This window comes from Onychomys torridus, chromosome 5 (assembly GCF_903995425.1).
Source record: "Onychomys torridus chromosome 5, mOncTor1.1, whole genome shotgun sequence".
Lineage (NCBI taxonomy): Eukaryota > Metazoa > Chordata > Mammalia > Rodentia > Cricetidae > Onychomys > Onychomys torridus.
The window spans coordinates 132,031,986-132,050,889 of record NC_050447.1 but is presented as its reverse complement, the minus strand read 5'-3'; the positions used below and the strand labels follow the sequence as shown (position 1 = coordinate 132,050,889).

Genomic DNA, 18,904 nt, shown 5'->3' with positions numbered 1-18,904 from the left:
ACTTTGCTGTATCACTTGAGGTCAGTAAGAGAAACCCAGACCCACGAGAGGAAATTCATTTCTTGCTTCACTCTTTCCCATTAAATGGCTAAGGTGTTCTTTAAGAGTGGTGGATTTTCTGAAAAAAAAAATCAAAATTGACTCTTTAAGTCAGGAAATCTCAGATGGGGGTGATTTTGCCTCCAGAGGAAAATCATAAATATCTAGAGACATTTTGGGGTGTCCTCATGCTCAGGTGAAGTGGAGGGTATGTGTTATGCATATCCAATGGTGTGAGGCCAGAAATGCTGCTAAATCACCACAGTGCTTAGAGACATTCCCATGAGATGCACAATGCTTAGAGACATTCCCATGGTATAGAACCTGAGATCCACAATGCTTAGAGACATTCCCATGGTATAGAACCTGAGATCCACAATGCCTAGAGATATTCCCTGGTATAGAACCTGAGATCCACAATGCCTAGAGATATTCCATGATATAGAACCTGAGATCCACAATGTCTGGAACAGATCCCACAATCTAGAACCTGAGATCCGAGATGCCAGGACAATTCACACAGGGAAGAACTGAAACTCTAAGATACCAGTGATAACAGGATTGAGAAGCCCAGACTGAGGTTAGAGTGTAGCAAGGTTGGAATTTATTCTAGATAATTTGGGACCTGCTAAAGACAAATCTCAGGCTGCCTATGCAAAGGCATACCAACTCCTTTCTCTCCTAGTTTATTTGACACTCCTCCCAAAAGCAGACTTTGTCTGACCAGGTCATTCCTTCTGCTGTGGAATAAAAAACTATCACCATTGTCTTCAATGTCTTGGCCATCATCATTGTTATCGCCACCATCACCACCAGGAATTGGATTCAGACTCTATGTCTTGGGACTATGTCAGATTCACCATTTCTTTACAGACAAACTACAATCACTTAGGCTGTCTGTGAGCCTTCCCTCTGGTACATAGGCACTAAAGTCACTGCCCTGCCCCCAGGATAGCTACCTCAGTGACTTGTAAGCTGATGTGTTCATGAAACATTCCTAGATATCCAAGAGGAGAACAAAGTCTAAAACTGTCAAAGACACTTAAAAGTGTGACCTGGCCACATGATCTGACCCCAGCTTGTCAGCTGTGAGTTCTGTTAAAACATCCCAGATACCAGTCTGCACTCTTCAAGGAAACATACCATGACTCTTCCTATTTATTATTAATTTGCTCAAAACCTACCCATTGACTGTCTGATAGGTGCTAGACAGTATACAAATGCAATGACAAGAGACTAACCACATCACCCCTCTGTGGAATGTTTCTTTGTCCTTCAAATAAAAAAAAATAAATCAACAGACATTTTGGCTGTTTCTTGGGGTAAATACCACATACTTCACTGTATTTATACAATTCTGTTTCTCCTATTAGAGTATAAGGACTCTATGCTGTTCCACTCATTTTTTTTTTCCATGAGCTTCATAACAATTACAGTATAATCATCTCAGGTGCTTTCCACATGTATATGTTCAATAAATGTCTCAACGCCCTAATTAAATGTTTTAAAGGAGACAAACAACAGTAGAAACTACCTTATTGTTGTCTACTGGTTCCAGTATTTCAGAGACACCTGCTCTTTCCCTGTCATAGTTGGTCTCCAAGATTTATTTATCTACCTAGTTGTTCTAAATTCCCCCTACTGTGTGTTATAAGCAAATACATACATTTTAATCTTGTCTCCCTACTTCATTCCAAGTATCAAATATAGGGCCTGGTTAAATTTAGGCATTCCATAAAGAGCTAATTAAAAAGAGAAACGATAGATAGACTCCAGTCAGCACCTTGTAGTATTTAGTGAAAAGCCAAATTCAGCATATATGGGCCCATGGCTGGGCTAGATACCCAACTGCTCACTCCTCTTCTCTACAGAGACCTGGACTCCTCACCTCCCCACCCTGCTCTTTGTATCTGCTTATGCAAAGTGGGCAGACATGGCACATGGACCCCAGGTGGAAGTTTAAGACACAACAGGCTGCCTCACTTCTTCTTGCCCCTGACAGGATGACCCACAAAGCCTCATGTCCAGACAGCAGTATCCTGAGCTTCTGGCTCCAGAGACATTCATGAGAGTAGAGCCCCTCTGACTATGTGCATTGTATGACAGGAAAAGAAATGATCTTTTATGTTTTAGGAGTTACGACTTCTTCAGTAGTCAAGTTCCAAGTAAATCATCTTAAACTCATTAACACCTGCAGAAGTATAGGGTTTTTACAGTAACCAATCAGTTTTTTGATTGGATTTAAGGCTGGCTCTCCAAAATGGAACCCCTGTCTTACACTATCAAGGAGACTAAGGATCTTGAGGCTAGAAAGCGCATGGGCCCTAGGGGAAAACCTGTTATAATTGTTCTGCTAAATTGACTTAGCCGTAAATGATATATTACTATATCCATAGATTAATGCATCACTCAACTGGCATCAGAGAAGTTTCTTTGGAGACCTAGAACTGAGAATGAGAGACTTTGGAATGTTTGGCACTACCTGGGAATGTCTATATTGCATCCCTATCTTCAAGGCTCCAGGACCCATTTGGAAGAGGGAGAGAAAAGATTGTAAGTTCAGGGAATAGCAGACTTCAAGAAATAGAGTTTTCCAGACACACTGGAGCAGATGCATATACAACTTCACAGTCATGTTCACATGCAAAGACCTGGACAAACTAAGTCAGACTGAATCCCAGCATGGAGAAGGGGAGGTGAGCACAAAGCCCCACCCCCGCTCGGGAGCTATTGGCATTTGATTGCTGCTGGGGGAGGCAAAGTCCATCTTCTTCAATGGTGAGACACCTGGTGCACTGACCACACTTCAAGTCAGGCCTCGTGTTCAAGATTGGTCATCCAACACAAACTGGACTTGATGGGAGGAGGAAGAAGAGAGGGTGATGGGGAGGAAAAGAGTGTGTAGGAATTTGGATGGATAGAGTTAGAGAGGGGGAGGTGGATCTGGGAGGAATTTGGAGAGGGGTACATAGGACCAAAATACATTGTGTGAACTCCTCAAAAAATAAGAACATCACTTTAAAAACTCATAATTCATGCTGAAAAGCAAATATTGTGGACCATCCGTGTCATTCTCTGAGAAGGCCATGCCTATCTCTGAAAGACACCACTGTGTCAACCATATTTCCTGAGCTCTTCTTCTGGACTATTCTTTGAAGCAATACAATAGAATCTGTTAACTGTATATCTTTGTTATTTGGGGGCAATTTGACATATTTTAAGTCAGAGATGACTTGGAAAGAAAAAGTGGTTAACTGAACTGCACCCCACTGCTGCTGTTTAGGATGTCCAGGGACTGATTTCATCTCAGGTCTTTGGCTTTCTTGGAGATATCCTAATTTTCCATTAAATTACTACCAAAAGCTGTGTTCTAAGAAGGTTATTGCCTGGTGATTGTCAGTAGTAGACCCAAAACCAAATGTCTCCAGGAATCTTCCTGATCCTCCAATTCATGTAGTTAAGTGGATACAGCATGATGAATACATGGCAGAATATTCCTCATAGTGTCTATTAGAGGCTACTTAAGCACATTATTCTCAGAAAGGAAAAAAACAACAACAAAACCAAAATAATTTGACCTAAAATCTCATTCAAGATTAACTAGAATTGCTGGGATTAAATTTTGTTGCTTATTATAGACTGAACTTTGCACACACAAAATTATGTTGAAAGTATCACCCCTAACATGACTAAATTTAGAGATAAGGGATCATGACAGCTACCCCTAATTCAATAGGTTTGGGGGTCCTTAGAAACACCAGAGCACCTCAACCATGTACCAGTTGTTGTACTAAAGCTCCACAACCAAACTCATGCTTCCAGAATGATATAAGTCCATATTGGCAGGGAAGCATGACAGAAAGCTGCAGTCATGGCCACCTGAGAAGGGATCTGTGATCGCACATCCTCAGTGCGAGCATGAAGCAAGGACTGCACAGGAAGAGGTTATAAGCCACAAATCCACCCCTGGTGGATCTCCCTCCAGCCAGACACCTTTAGAAGGTCCCACACTCTCCACTAACAGCACCTCCCTTCTGTGGACCAGGAGTTCATAGATCTGAGCTAAATATATCTGAGCCTGTGGGGGATGTTTCTCTTTCAAACCACCACACCAGGAGCCATGGAGAACAGGCCACATGCAGACATAGCAAGAAGATGGCTATCTGTAAACCAGGACAGGGATTGACATGGCAAGTGCTTAAACATACTTGTAGCCTCCAGAAAGAATCACAAGAGAACTAATGTCTGGGCTTTAATCCATCCTGTTTCTCCATTTTTGTTATGGCATCCTGAGCAAAGCATTTCTTTTTATCTTTTTGAGACAGATATCACATATTCCAGGCTGACTTCAGATTCGCTGTGTAGCCCAGGATGACTGTCTTAGTTAGGGTTTCTATTGCTATGGAAAGACACCATGACCACGGCAACTCTTATGAAGGAAAACATTTCACTGGCTCTGCCTTACGATTATTACTGTCATAATGGGAAGCATGATGGCACGCAGGCAGACATAGTGCTAAAGAAGGATCAGGGAGTTCTACATCAGGATCAGCAGGCAGACAGAGAGATACTGGGCTTGGCTAGATCTTCAGAAACCTCAATACCCACCACCCTCAGTGACATACCTCCTCCAATAAAGCACGCCTACTCCAACAAGGCCACACCTCCTAACAGTACTGCTCCCCAGGGACCAAACATTCAAATCTATGAGTCTGTGGGTGCCTATTCAAACCACAGTGACCTGAATTTCATCTTGGCTCTGTCACCCAAGCAATGGAATACAGGTGTGAGCCAACTTACACAGTTTATCCAGTGCTGGCAATTGAACCCAGAGCTTCATACATGCCAGGCAAGCACTCTGCCTACCAAGCTACATCCCAGCCCTACTGTTGTGATCACTACACATCTACTTCCTCCACACTAGCTGATGACTTTCATCTGCTCACAAACAGCCACTATGATTCAAGGTAGAACCAACAGCTCAGACATAAATAATAAATCAACACAATTCCATTTCTGCCACAAGGGCTCAAGAATGGGCCCATGAGTAAAGCTGACCCAGCAGAAGCACAGCCTTGGAAGTGTGTATGAAGACTCACACCAGAGGTGTGCTCTTCTGTGCATAGACACATGAAGATAGAACACAGGAAACAGACAGAAGTCATCAAGTTTGTCTCCAGGTTGAGGCAACCGATAAATAGGTGCCAAAAGACATATCCAAGTCCAAAGCCTGGTATTTACTCCTTGATGAGATATTTATGTGAAGCAATAAATCCTCATTATTGTTAAAACCAATTGTAACTGCAAAATGTCAGACTAACAGAGAGGCAAGGCTTATTTTCAGAGAACCACTTCTGCATCCCCTGAGGCCAAAGGAATGGGTGCCATATTCTGGAGTTTTTTTATGGACCCACTCTTTATTAGCACTTGTGCTGGCCTGGCCTGTTATGGAGATGTAAATGTCCTGTTCTTCAAAGGCAGTGAGTTTTCAGCGACTTTGAGTCCTCTGGAGATGGAAGGACAGTCTATTTTAGTAATTCCCTGGGAATGAATAGACACATACTCCAGCTATTCAAATATTTAACTAGCTCTTTTGTTTTGTTTTGAATCCCAACAAGCTGCAGCTGCCTGTTTGTGTCTGTTGTGCCTTTAAGGGGCTTGCTGATTCAGTAGGATCCCATGAATGCATTAATTAGCCTCCTCTCATTTCCCAGCCCAGGCCTAGGAAGAAATGAGCCTTGGCACCTCCAATTGCTGGGACCTATGTGCATCTTGAGGGTCCTCAATAAAGGAAGGCTCAGAACTGCCTGCCTTTTGATGGGCAGCTTTGTGCTGGCAGCAGGCTGTGTGATTAATTTATTGGCTATCACTATTGGCACGCAAATGAAACCGAGGCACTGCATTTAAAGTGTGACAGGGGAGACAGGCCACTAATCAGGTAGGTACATGAGTTAGAAGGAGGAAAGGAGCCAGAAACAAGGAAATGTTATGCAAGGCTGGAAAATGATTTATCATCTTTAATATATATCATCTGAGCCCAATCTTTAGAAGGGCTGTAGGCCTTCATGTTATGAAGACTTTGGCAGTAGACACTTCTTCCTTATAACACTAACATGAAGGATGCTTCTGGGGGAAATAAAGAATCATGAAAAATGAACTGACTTCAAAAGAAAATAGAAATGTTTGGTTTAAAATTAAATTTCCACTTGTTTCTTTTTAAATGATTTAGAAATACAGTTTTTCTAGGAAAGGTTGTTCTCCACCCATCAGACAGGGAGGAAGAGGGGAGTCCCCTCAGAAGGGCCAATTTCTCAAGCCTTTTTGAAATTATAAGGATATAGAAAAATGCCCTTTCATGTAAGTAAATGCTGAGTCGGGTTTAACTGTTAGCTAGTTAAATCACCCTTCACTAGGAACCCATGAGCCTTGGAAGCTCACATCTCTGCACTTAAGCACGAGCAACTTTAGAAACTAGAAGGAATAAAATCAGCCATTGAGCTGGGAGTTGTGTAAAATGAGATGTTCTTTCTTTTTCTTAGTATTTAATCTTCTTGCATTGTTTTTGTCAGTCCAAGAAACTGTAAATATCATTTTTGGGACACTCCTTTCTGTGGCTCTCCCCTTCCCAGGTGTGGGAGCATCTGACTGCAACCATGCTCGTTAGCACCCACTCAGAAAATGCAGGTGTTTACAGCAAATGTGCAGAGGGAGAAAAGGGACCCAAAGCCTAGCCAGAGACTTTAGTCAACTCGACGAGACAGGAATTAGGGGTTCACTTTGTCCCTTCCTTCATTTCTTTACAGAGTTTCTCTGATTTATGTTGAGTGTGGGAGAGATCCATGCTATGCTTATTAACATAGAAACTGTCACGGTTAATTTTGACTGTCAACTTAATTGGATTAAGAAATGGGTAAGGAATTAGTGATGGTTCAGGTTATATCCTAAGACCTCTGACCTAATCAATGGACGAACCCCTTGATAAGTGTCTTAGGTTTCTCATTACTTTGAAGAGAGACCATGGCCATGGCCACTCTTATAAAGAAAACACTTAATTGGGGTGGCTCACTTACAGTTTCAAAGGTGCAGTGCATTATCATCATGGTGGGAGCACGGTGGCATGCAGGCAGACGTAGTGTTGAAGCTGGGAATCCTACATTTTGCAGGTAACAAGAAGTCAACTGAGACACTGGGCAGTATCCTGAGCCTAGAAAACCTCAAAGTCTGCCCCACAGTGACACATTTCTTCCAACAAGGCCATACCCATTGCAACAAGGACAATAGTGCCACTCCCTATGAGATTATGGGGGCCAATTATATTCAAACTACCACAATGTGCTACTCTTTTGGTAGCATTACTGGGAGGCTGGGAAGGTAGGAGGTGGAGTCTACCTCAGAGGAAGGTAACCAGAGGCATGTCCTCAGGGGTGATATCTTGTCCTTATGCTTCATGCATCCGTTCTCTACTCACAGGAAACTCTTTGCAGAGCTCAGTTTTAACCATATATTACAACAACCTGTTCACATCTCTGTGTCCCCAACTAGATATTCCATGACAAGAAGCCTCTAGACCTTTATTTTACCCCTATGTTGCTCATAAAAAAAAACAGTTTCTCTTTCCTGAATCAGTCCTGCCTAGCACTGAAGCTCTGCAGCCTCTGCTGGTGCACCCTAAATCTCTTCCTTTCAGATGAGACTATGTGACATGTAAACCACCTATGGTGGTTTGAAAGAAAATGGCACCCCAAGGGAGTGACACTATTAGGAGGTGTGGCCTTGTTGGAGAAAATGTGTCACTGTGGAAGCAGGTTTTGAAGTCTCTTTTGGTCAAGCTTCCCTCAGTGTGACAGCCAGTCAACTTCCTGTTGCCTGCAATATGTAGGACCCTCAGCTCCAGCACCATATCTGCCTGCATGCCATCATGCTCGTCATCATGATGATAATATACTGAACCTCTGAAACTGTAAGTGAGCCACCTCAATTAAATGCTTTCTTTATAAGAGTCGCTGTGGTCGTGGTGAATCTTCACAGCAATAGAGCCCAGCCACCTCTGGAGACCCATTCCTTTGGGTTCTAGCACTCTACCTTCAAGGCCCTCTGGAGAGAATGAAAGCAGCTCTTACAAAGCGCCATACCATCATAACCATCAAGCCAAGCATGCTCAGCTGAACTTTCAGTCAGGTTCTGGGAGGAAATGCCAACACACACTACCTTACCTCTAAAGAACTGAAACCCTGAAGCCTAGAAACAGCCACCCAGCTATTCTCCAGGAGGTTCACCATGGTCTACTTCTCCCAAAAGTCAGTTTTATAAGCTGTGGGTTCTAGTGCCAAGGGCTTCTTCATATGGAAGAGTCACATGTCCCACATTCAGACCAACAATAGTCAGTCAGTTCTGGGCCTAAGAGCTGCCATGACATGCAGGACCAGCTGTGAGTGAGAACAGGGACTAGGAGGCATTCCAGTCACCACACTGGTTTTCCAGAAACAACTTTCTGGGAAAAGGCTAAGCGATTTTGCCTGATGTGCCTATGTTTTGTCTATGGGATGCAACATATTTACTCATGTAGAGATATCTAGGCATTGGGATGCAACGTATCTACTCATATAGAGACATCCAGACATACAGTTTCTGCCTTTGATGGAATACGTTTAATATATAGGTCTGGATCATGCCACACCCTAGATTCAACCTGGGACACTCATTGTTTAATTCATTTACTCGAGATATAATACTACAGTGAATTCCTTTAATGCAGGAAAATGAGTAGCAGTTCCTCCATCCATCAGTGAAGCTTACATTTTGTGGGAGAGACAGTAGCATTTCTGGGGGTGGAGTGAGGACAGGCTTTGAAGATAAACAAGGTAAGAGGGGACAGGGATGTCAGTGAGACAGGAGCAAGGACTAGATAATGAAATGTATGGTCAGGGAGGTCTTCTTGGAGAAAACACTGTTGGAACAAACTCCTAAAAGAAACAAAGAGGACATTCTAGAAAGAAGGAACTACAGATGCAAAGGTTGCTGGGACAGTATATGTACAGGATGAACTCCACAGTGTGGAACAATCTAGAAACAAAAGCAAGGAAGCCTGGACCAGGTTAGTAACTAGGGCTAGATGACTTTTACAGTATTAGATGAGGGGGCATGTATGATGGTCATGAGACTCACCAGTTTCAAAACTGAGTGTCTGTTATGGGATGAGTCAGGATCATGTCTCATGGGATGACTCCAATCTGTTGTAGCCATGCTGAAGGTAAAATACTCACTGAATATCTATGTAGGACCACTTTATGCACAAATCTGAAATCCAGCAGTGAGTTCCCTGTTGGAGACCAGAGGTAGGCCCAGATAGCCTGGATATGGCTTCAAAGCCATGTGACTATATAACATGCTCCAAAGAAGGAGTACAGCTAGGGAGCACAGGGGTTCCATCACCAAAGTGGCAAAGAGAATGGAGCAGCCTGGAAGTAAAGTAAAGGGGATGTCTGAGACAAAATCAAAGCTGAGTCGGTGTTCCCAATAGGCCAAGGAGAAAAGGGCAGAGAATGGCCTGACTCAGCAATGAGGTGACCCAATGATCTGGAGTGAAACTGGGTTTGTATAACTCTGAGGAAGGGAGCGGGTGGAGGGGATTGGAGAGAGGACAACATTCATTTCCAGGAGATGGCTGCATAGGTAAGCCAAGCCAGCAGAGGACGGGCTGTCTCAGGTCAGCAGTTTGTGTCTTTAGATGGGAGAACGTGAGTGTACATGGGTTTAGTAACAGACAAGACACATTCTATAAAGAGGGAATTGGACATTTCAAAGGAAAAGTCCTGGGAAGTGAATTACAACAGGCAAAGGAGGAAGAATTCAGTGCTCAGGAACAGGACTGGGAGGGAAGGCAGGACTCTGACCACCTCTGCATGTGGTAGGGCATGGGTGGTCCGCTACTGAGACTTCCATTCTTTAGACAACTCTGGTCTTGAAGGGAATCATGGTAGCCAGTGTGCACAGACTCGAAGATGGAGTGGGGGAGAGGGTTTAGATCAAACATGTGTCAGTATGTGCAGCCTCGGGAGTCAGAGGACTGTTGGCATCAAATCTGCAGAAGCTTTGCATAGATAAAGACACTCTGACCCACAGAGGTGGTGGGGACCATTTAAGGAAGCTAGTTCTCATAAAGGGCTAAACTTATTAAGAATGTTTTCTAATCAGCAAGAATATGTTATTTTATTCTAAAATCTTTAATAAGGAAGTAAAGGCAGCAGACAGAAAGAAGAGGGAAAAGGTAGGGGGTGTCAGGAGGAGAGGAGAGACTACCTGAGCCTATACCTCATCTTCAGATGAGGGTCCTGAGGTACCAAGACCCCACTGAGTGAAAGAACACTTCACCTGGCAGAAGTCTGTGGAACCCAGAGTCTCAGATTTCGAATTTCATATTTACCCAGACCATAAACATTTATCAAGCCATAATCATAGGCTAAGCTATGCACAAGGACTGTGGGGCTCCTGGCTCTGTGTCAGCACGCGATTGCCAACATGGGCGAGGCAAATAAGGCCCCTTGAAAGTCAGAGCTCACATCGGCTCTCATCTGTGACCCCCATCGTTTTAGATTTTCTAAAGTGTGTTTTGACTCTTCTGGTGAGAAATTATGAGACAAGCAGATAAGAGCGGCCTCAGGACTTCACACACAAAAGTTATCTACAAAGATACCTATTAGCTTGACCACCAAACCACAAATGGACAGTAATAAATAATACATAGAGTCATCCAGTTTGCTCCAAATGTGTGTTAATTACCACAGTCATAAGAAGGTGAGGTCATTTCTTTTTCAAAGAATTAATGAAATGGAGTTTCTGCTTGTCACCGGAGGTGTCTGTGATCTTCTGGCACTCCCTCTTCTCCAGACCTTCTCCAGCACTCAGCAAAAGACAGTATGAGTTGCCGTCTTTTGAGTAAATCAGACATTTATTTCACTACAGTTGTGCATAACTGTAAAACCTCTTCCTCTTTTCCTCCTCCTCCTCCTCTTCTTCCTCCTTCTTTTTTGAGACAGGGTGTCTTGTAGCCTAGGCTTGTCTCCAACTCTCTCTGCAGCCAAAGATGACCTTGAACTTCTGATCCTCCTACATCTTTCTCCCGAGTAAATAATAAAAATTTGTCCTAATCGCAATCCATCATGGATGGAAGGCAGAGCAGAACTTAATAGGAACCTAGAGGCAGGATTTGAAGCAGAGACCATGGAGGAACACTGCTTACCAACGGGCTTCCCATGGCTTCCTCAGCCTGCTTTCTTACACACTCCAGGACCACCTGCCCAGGGATGGCACTGCCAATAGTGGGCTGTCCCCTCTCACATCAATTTGCAATTAAGAAAATGCCCACAAACATGCTGCAGGCCAATTTAAAGAAGCCAGTTCCAACTGAGAGTCCTTCTTCACTGGTGTGTCACATTGACAGCCACAATCAACCATCACAGCCTCTTCTATCCATGTTATGCCTTGTCCCATAGCGCAAGTGTAGATCACAAGGTTTTGGAAATTCTTGTGTGCCTTCAGATGTTAGCAAGAAATCCAGATGTCACCGTGAAGAGTAATGAAGACTGTTCATGTCAGTCACATTATTTTTGTCGTACAAGGGAGGAATTCTGCTGTTATCAGTCCACCAATTTTTATAAGAAAAGTTATTTAATTTTATCAACATGTAATTCAAATAGAGACAGCCATGAACTTTTCTTCTGTGCCTTGGCACTGGGTTCTTAGTATATCATAGTGGCATGGAGTTGTTCATCATTGTTAGGTTAGAGTATTGGAACTGGACTCTTAGTACATTGTAGTGGCATGGTTGTGCTGTCATTGTAAGTCTGGGTAAGGGCTATTTAAGCTTTATGGAAAGCCTCCCTGCCCATCTGACAGGTGAGGAAGTCTCCCTGCAGAGCAGCAGTGTAGACATTCAAGGAAGGCCTGCTAACACAGGCACAATTCCTAAGCACATCGCCTGCAGGTGCGAACAGCCCTCAGATAAAACTGGTTATTCTTATTTATATGTGAGGAGCTGAAGGCATAGAAAATCAGCCTTCTGTGTGATTCACACAGTGGCAGAATTAGAGTGTAGACCCCAGGCGGCTCAACATTAGAGTTGTGTAATGGCCCCAACAACCAACCCTGGGTTTGAGTCATAGCCTGACCCCCTGGCACCCAGAGGTAGCCTTGAGCAGGTCTAAGTGAGTTCTCTCAGGAGTTTTGTCATCTCTAGAAGACTAACAGGGCAAAGAGCACCCCAACCCATTCCAAGGTTTGAAGAAAGGAAGCATGGTTCTGTATGAGATAAGATAACACTAGAATATTCTAGAAAAGTCGTAACATGGAGCATGGTTCTGTAAGACATGAGATAATAATAGATTATTCTAGAAAGTCATAGCATGGTGCTATGGTGCATCTAATAGAGTCATAAACATGTTGTCTCAGAATGCAGGTCCCTTAAGGCCTTTCTGCTCATCACTTTATGCTCACTGACACTCACAGGCTCCAAGTACCTGTGGGCTCTTGATAATCACTGCACTTGATGTAACTCAATCTAAGCACGCCTCCATCCCCCTTGGACCAGGCTGTTTCAGTTCCCCATAGGGCTACTCCTTCCAGATAAACACATCAGCATGCCCAATCATTTCCTAATCACCTGGGTCATGCCTGTGGACAGGGCAGACCATATCAAAGGCCGGCCCAGCCTGTACTTGCCTTTCTGTACATCTGGAAGTGATTTTCAGACCCATATTAGAATCCAAAAGTAACCGTACTATTAATAAAATGTTCAAAATGTGTAAGCACATTTGAACAGTTTTATTTCCACCATAAGGCTAACTCAAAATGTTTTGGCAAAGAACAGATCTATGGCATTTGCTCAAGAGGCAAGGAACTGCACTCTCTCAGACACTCTTCCAAGGTGGTTGGAGAGACCTGGGTGGAGGCACCAAGTCCAACCCGTCCCACCCTGCAAGCACAAGAGCCTCCTAGTGATCTGGCGCTGTTTCTTCTTGCCAACTATTTTGCATATTGCATTAGATTAGGAAGATGGAGCAACTGCTTCCAGCAAGCTTGTGCACTGTGATGAAGAGTGATGTCTTATACGGCTTACATACTCTTTATTTTCAAAGTATTCCTACACACATGATTCAGAATAATTTCCCATAACATGGCCTCTCTGGGTCAGCCTTACCCTGCTGGGACTCCCATGGCTATCGGCAGCAATAACTTAAAAGTCCAGCTACCCAGTTTTACAATATGATGCCTACTGAGAAGCTGGGAGAGGTAGATTTCATTTTCTGACAATCCAATGGACCATCTTTGTGTGGGGGATTTGTGGGTGGTGGTTGTTATGTCTATCTGAATCTCACAGCAGCAGATTTGAGAAAAATTACTGCAGGGTACTGGCACCTGAGAGCCACACCTTTCTTCCATGAGGAGAAACCCTTTACCTAAAAATTAGCAGTGACTGCCTGCCAGCCAGGGCTCATTTGACTGTAAGAGTGCAGCTGAGTACACACGGTCTCACAGAACATCAGTGCATAGAGGCGCTGGACACATCTTCTAGGACAATGCTAATGATTGTGGGGTGAGGAGAGATGCCTTGCACATAGCCTGGTACTGGACAATTACTCGTGAGGAATGGCAAGAGCTGTCAATGCCACTTTAGAAAATAACTGCCTTTGTTTTATTACATGTTTTAATTCTTTCATTATTTCGTTATTTTGTTGGATGGGCACATGTGTGTAGAGGTCAAAGGGCAACTTTCAAGAATTGGTTTTCTCCTTCCTCCATGTGACTCAGGTCGGATCAGTCTTGGTGGTAAATACATTTACCCTTTGAGCTATCTTACAAGACCCCCAAATAGCTACATGAGAAAGGGTATGTGGTTCATTCAAGCCCCCATGTGAAACGCCTAGATTTGAGTTGCAGAGGTCTCTGTGAAGGGAGGTGTTCTTAAAACAGTGGAAGGAGTGAGTACACAGCCATCACAGCTTTCTGTATTGTGGAACACCATTTACCAAGAAAGAAGACAAAGATCAAAGATCACACCCACTTAGGGACTTAAGAATAGCCTGTGCAAAAACAAAACGAAACAAAACACTGCTTCAGGAAGGCTCTGCCTTACCAGCCAAGAACTGGGCCGTCTACACCCCACAAATTCCAGTATTCGGAACTGAATTAAACGGAGATCTTTTGTTCTTTAGCAAAATACTAAGAATTTCAAAACCTTGACAGTAAAGCATTAAGCCAGTGTCAGCCTTCTAAGCTCTTGTCCCAGTCCCATAAAGGTGGCTGTGCGCACAAGCAACAATGGTGTCCTGTGCAAGGTTACACTTGTCTCCCTCACCACCTGCCACTAAGGGGCTTTCTGAGTATTGGAAGGTTCAGCACATCGCACGGGCAGACCTCTAACCAAAGCCAGTGATGAAGTCATCTGTTAGATGGTCTGTGAATGAAAGACATTCCTCGAGTCAGACACAGAACGTTACAGGACAGCCCGAAGGGTTCCTAGAAGCTCCGGGCTATGTGCTGGCCCTGCTTAGGAGTTGGCCTTCACTAGTAGGGCACAAGGCTGTTCGCTTCTATTCAGTAGAGGAACAGAAAGATGTTACCACACAGGAGCCAGAGCAGATTCCAGGGACCAGTGAGCCTGGACACCTGGTAACAGCTGTATAGTCAGAAGCCTGATATTTCAAATTCACTTTGGCTTGATTTAACTTCCTGTGTAGGTAAGAAAACTACAGTACCCCAGCAAAATATGAATTGCAGACAATCAAGTAATTTTGTGTAAATATTTCCCAACTATTATATGAGACATAATTAGGCCAAATACGATTGTTTCTTTATCTGAAAGTTAAAGTTAGACATAACTGTTTGCTAAATCTGGAAACCTTATTAAGGGCTCCTGTTTTCATTATTTGCAACTCTATATGGGAGTGCTGGCCTCTCCCAGCTCAGCTAGAACTGTAGGGAGGGTAAATGAGAACACTGCATGCATACATGGCCACAAGCGTTGTGAACTGCCCATGAAGAAGCTGTGCCCCTGAGCTGAGCATGCAGATGCCCACACTCTTCCCACCTGGGCTTTGTCTGCATGTTCCCATCCTCACTGCCCTCTGGAGTCACCTGGACAACTTGTAGCACACTAATACCAATGTCATCCCACACCATAGGAAGCTCATGTGCTTGTATGTACTTCTCTGTGTGTATATGTATGCATGTGCAGCTGTGTGTGCATCTTAAGTGCATGGATGAGTGTATTGACCTTCTGGGCACTCACATTCTTCTCTGTGATATTCCTTCCTCCCTTCTTCCTTTTCTCTCTCCTCCCTTTCTTCCTTCTTTTTTCTATGTTTCACACATAGCAGCCAAGCATTGGTTTAATTTTAGCAAATTAAGTTACTTACCTCAAACCTGCCTTTAAACCATTATCAGGTAAGATATTTACAAACTGTCCTGATGACCAGACCCTACCTCAGATTTTCCTGCACACTTTGTTTCATGTGGGCTCCAGGAATAGCACTCTTAAAAATCTCTTGAGACAATTCTGGTGGCCACCGCCTAGGGTGAGGGTCCTCAAAGTTCAGTTGGCAACAGAATTGTGTGGGAAGCTACAAACGTGTAGGTTCCTGGCCCCCAACCCATCACCACCACCATATGAGGTTCCCAAACACGAACCTGTGACTATGGATGGACTATGGACTAAGACACCAAGAGCCTTTCTAGAGGAAGGCAGACGCTGCTGCGGGCCCCCACCGACCCTGAAGCAGTACGAGAGAAGTGAGAGCCCTCACAGAGTGTTTGGGCTTTCTACCTTGGCTAATGGTGGTGTGCTACCTGCCAGGGATCACATGTAAGAACAGTGTTCTGCTCCGAGACCACAGCTGGGCCTCAGCAGTGTCCGTGTGGCCACCACCCTGGCACTTCTCACAAGTTACCTCTCAGCATAGCTTTTACACATTTTCTTCATCCTGATCCCAGTGGACATGTCAATCTCCCCGGGACTCTGTCTCTTGATCACCACAGCAGGAGTAGCTTCTCTGTTCACGTCACCCACCTGGGCTTCCTAGACATCGTCAGTGAGAGCCATCTTACTCTGAATCGAATTGCTTTTCTCAGGAGTCCGCCTGTGGGGAGGCATGTCTATTCAAGCTGTTCCCCACTTCCCTGAACTTGCCTAGAATGCCTCCCTCCATCCTGTGGGCATCAAATGCTGGCACACCCAATTCACTCGTGAGTGCTAATGCAGCACGCCAAGGCTTCTGCTTACTGACAACCAGTGAGGATCACTCTGTAACGCAAGTCACGCGAGGGAAGAAGATTCTCGGGGTTCACTGGATGCCATTTTCTGAATCTGAATTCATCCTTTCATTCCTAAAACAATGATGTTTTCTGGAAACCATGACAGAAGGCAAAAGACTTCTCTTTAGAAGTCTGTCTTACTTTCGGGGACCTGAGGCCCTCATAAGATTTCATGCAACACTTACCTGTGCTGACACCCATTCTCTGTCACCCACCAGCCCTGGGCCCTGCAGCCTCTTCCTGACCCCAAGGATGCCGTATCCTGGAGCCCATGCACCTATCTAAGCTCTATCGTGAAACTCACTAGCTTTAAGAGCACAGATAATTACAGCACCACAGCTGGGGGCTGCTTGCATCACAGGGGTGACAGTGTCTACCTCGCAGGGCTTTGTAAGAATGACAGAAGTTGTTATATGCAGAGCACCTAGAGTGCAGCCTAGTATGAGGTAAGTGACCCTCTCAAACAGCCTCCAACATGCCATACTCTTGGCAGAAGAGACACATTGTTCTGTCATATGCAGTGGTGAACGCCCTCCCCCCCACACACAGATAACATACAGACACCAGAGACACACCCAGACATACACAGACACATGCAAAGAAGCGTATAGACAAAACTTAGACACACATAGGCATACACACAGACAGAACTCACACCCACACAGAGACAGACACACAGGCGCGCGCACACACGCGCGCGCACACACACACACACACACACACACACACACACACAGGGGGGGGGGGGGGGAGATTTGTCTAGGAAACAGCATGTAATCACTAAAGACATGGGTTGGAAGCTGCAACAGTGTAGTGGGGTTTTGAATTAGGCATCCTTGTACTCCTCTAGCTGGACAATAAATTGGTCAGGGTTTCTGGGAAGGAAATGGATAATACTTTACAAGAGTTTTAAAATATTAAAGCCTCATGACCTAGAAATGTTATCTCTAGAAATCAATCCAAAATGGAACAAGCCAGGAATGTGGATGAAAATTTATGCACAAAAGTGTCCATTAAGGTGTTAATTTTAATCGTGAAATCTGAAGATGATTAAATACATAATAGTTTATTTACAGGATAAAATACTGTGGAGCATGAACATTTTTATTTGTTTATAAGAATTCCATAAAGAATTATCTTAGTGATAATTTTTGATACTTATAATAGAGAATAAAATGTTTATATGAAATATTATTTCAAGCATGTGGCAACTATGGGCAAAGGGAAATGCTAAAGAAATAAGTAGAGATGTTTCAGTAATAACAGAATCATGGAGATGTTTTACTCCTTTCCTGACAATTTATATATGTTTTTTAAAAAAAACACAGTGGAAGTATCATTGTAACAGATTCTGAAATCAGTAAATTCAGAGTTAATCACCACTGACGGCTGCCCCAATTGTGAAAACCTCAGATTAGATCGCTCCCACCTGACATGGGCAGTGGGCATGTTTCTCAATGATCCGCCTTTCTTAAAACACTCTTTCTCTCCTCAGACTCAGAGCAGTTCAAAGACAGATGCAAACAAGTCACAGACACGCACACTCATACATGCTCTCATACACACACTCACACAGACTCTCATGAACACACTCTCATGCACACACTTGTACACATGCATGTGCACACACACTACACATGCATACAAACACACACATACTCACACACTTTCACAGTCTCATGAACTCATGTTCACGCACACACTCACACATACACACACAATACACTTGCACAAGTCTCACACTTGTACACACACACTCATACACACTCTCATACACTTATGTGCACCCATGCACACACTCACACACATAACACTCACACATATTCACACACACTTGCACACGTGCGTGCACACATACACACACGCAGCTTAAAAACATGATGAGAAGACTGTAAGTGGAAGGAAGCCCCACTTGACAATAGTTCTTTAGTGCTAATTTGAGAAATGTCCCTCTCTTACTTCTAACCCGCGTTATTGGTGCTCAATGAGACTCACTCAAACCCCACTCAGCTCAGAATGGGATGAGTGGTGCAGAACATGACAGATTCAGGCAACTGAGTGCACCATGTGAAGGTGACCAAGATGAGAAGAATTCTGGGTAAAGCTTTCACCTGGGGTACATGAAAAGCAGCATGGGAAGGTGGGAAGGCAGCAGAGCATGTCCAAACGACTCTGATTGCCAGTCAAACCATGAGGATTCCAGTCAGTACAACCTTGCAGACAAAACTGCTCCCCTGGTCAGGGCATGAGTGTCCACTGTAGGGCAGGATGGATGATCCTCAACCATTCTGGATCCCTGATCCTTTGTCCCAGATGGGAGGTATGTCTGTGTATTGTGTTCATGTGTGCAAGAGTTTCTGCCCCACCGGGCGGTGGTGGCGGTGCATGCCTTTAATCCCAGCACTCGGGAGACAGAGGCAGGTGAATCTTTTTGAGTTCGAGGCCAGCCTGGGCTACCAAGCAAGATTCAGGAAAGGTGCAAAGCTACACAGAGAAACCCTGTCTCAAAAAAAAAAAGAAAAAAAAAAAGAAAGAAAGAAAGAAAGAAAGAAAGAAA

The 18,904-nt window shown here is 44.0% G+C and overlaps 1 protein-coding gene across 6 annotated transcripts in view; it reads right to left on the bottom strand.

The window, feature by feature from the left end:
* The window catches only part of Ntrk2 (neurotrophic receptor tyrosine kinase 2), a 337,894-nt gene that overhangs the window by 176,167 nt on the left and 142,823 nt on the right, over positions 1-18,904 (bottom strand). The gene's annotated exons all lie outside the window — the stretch shown is intronic.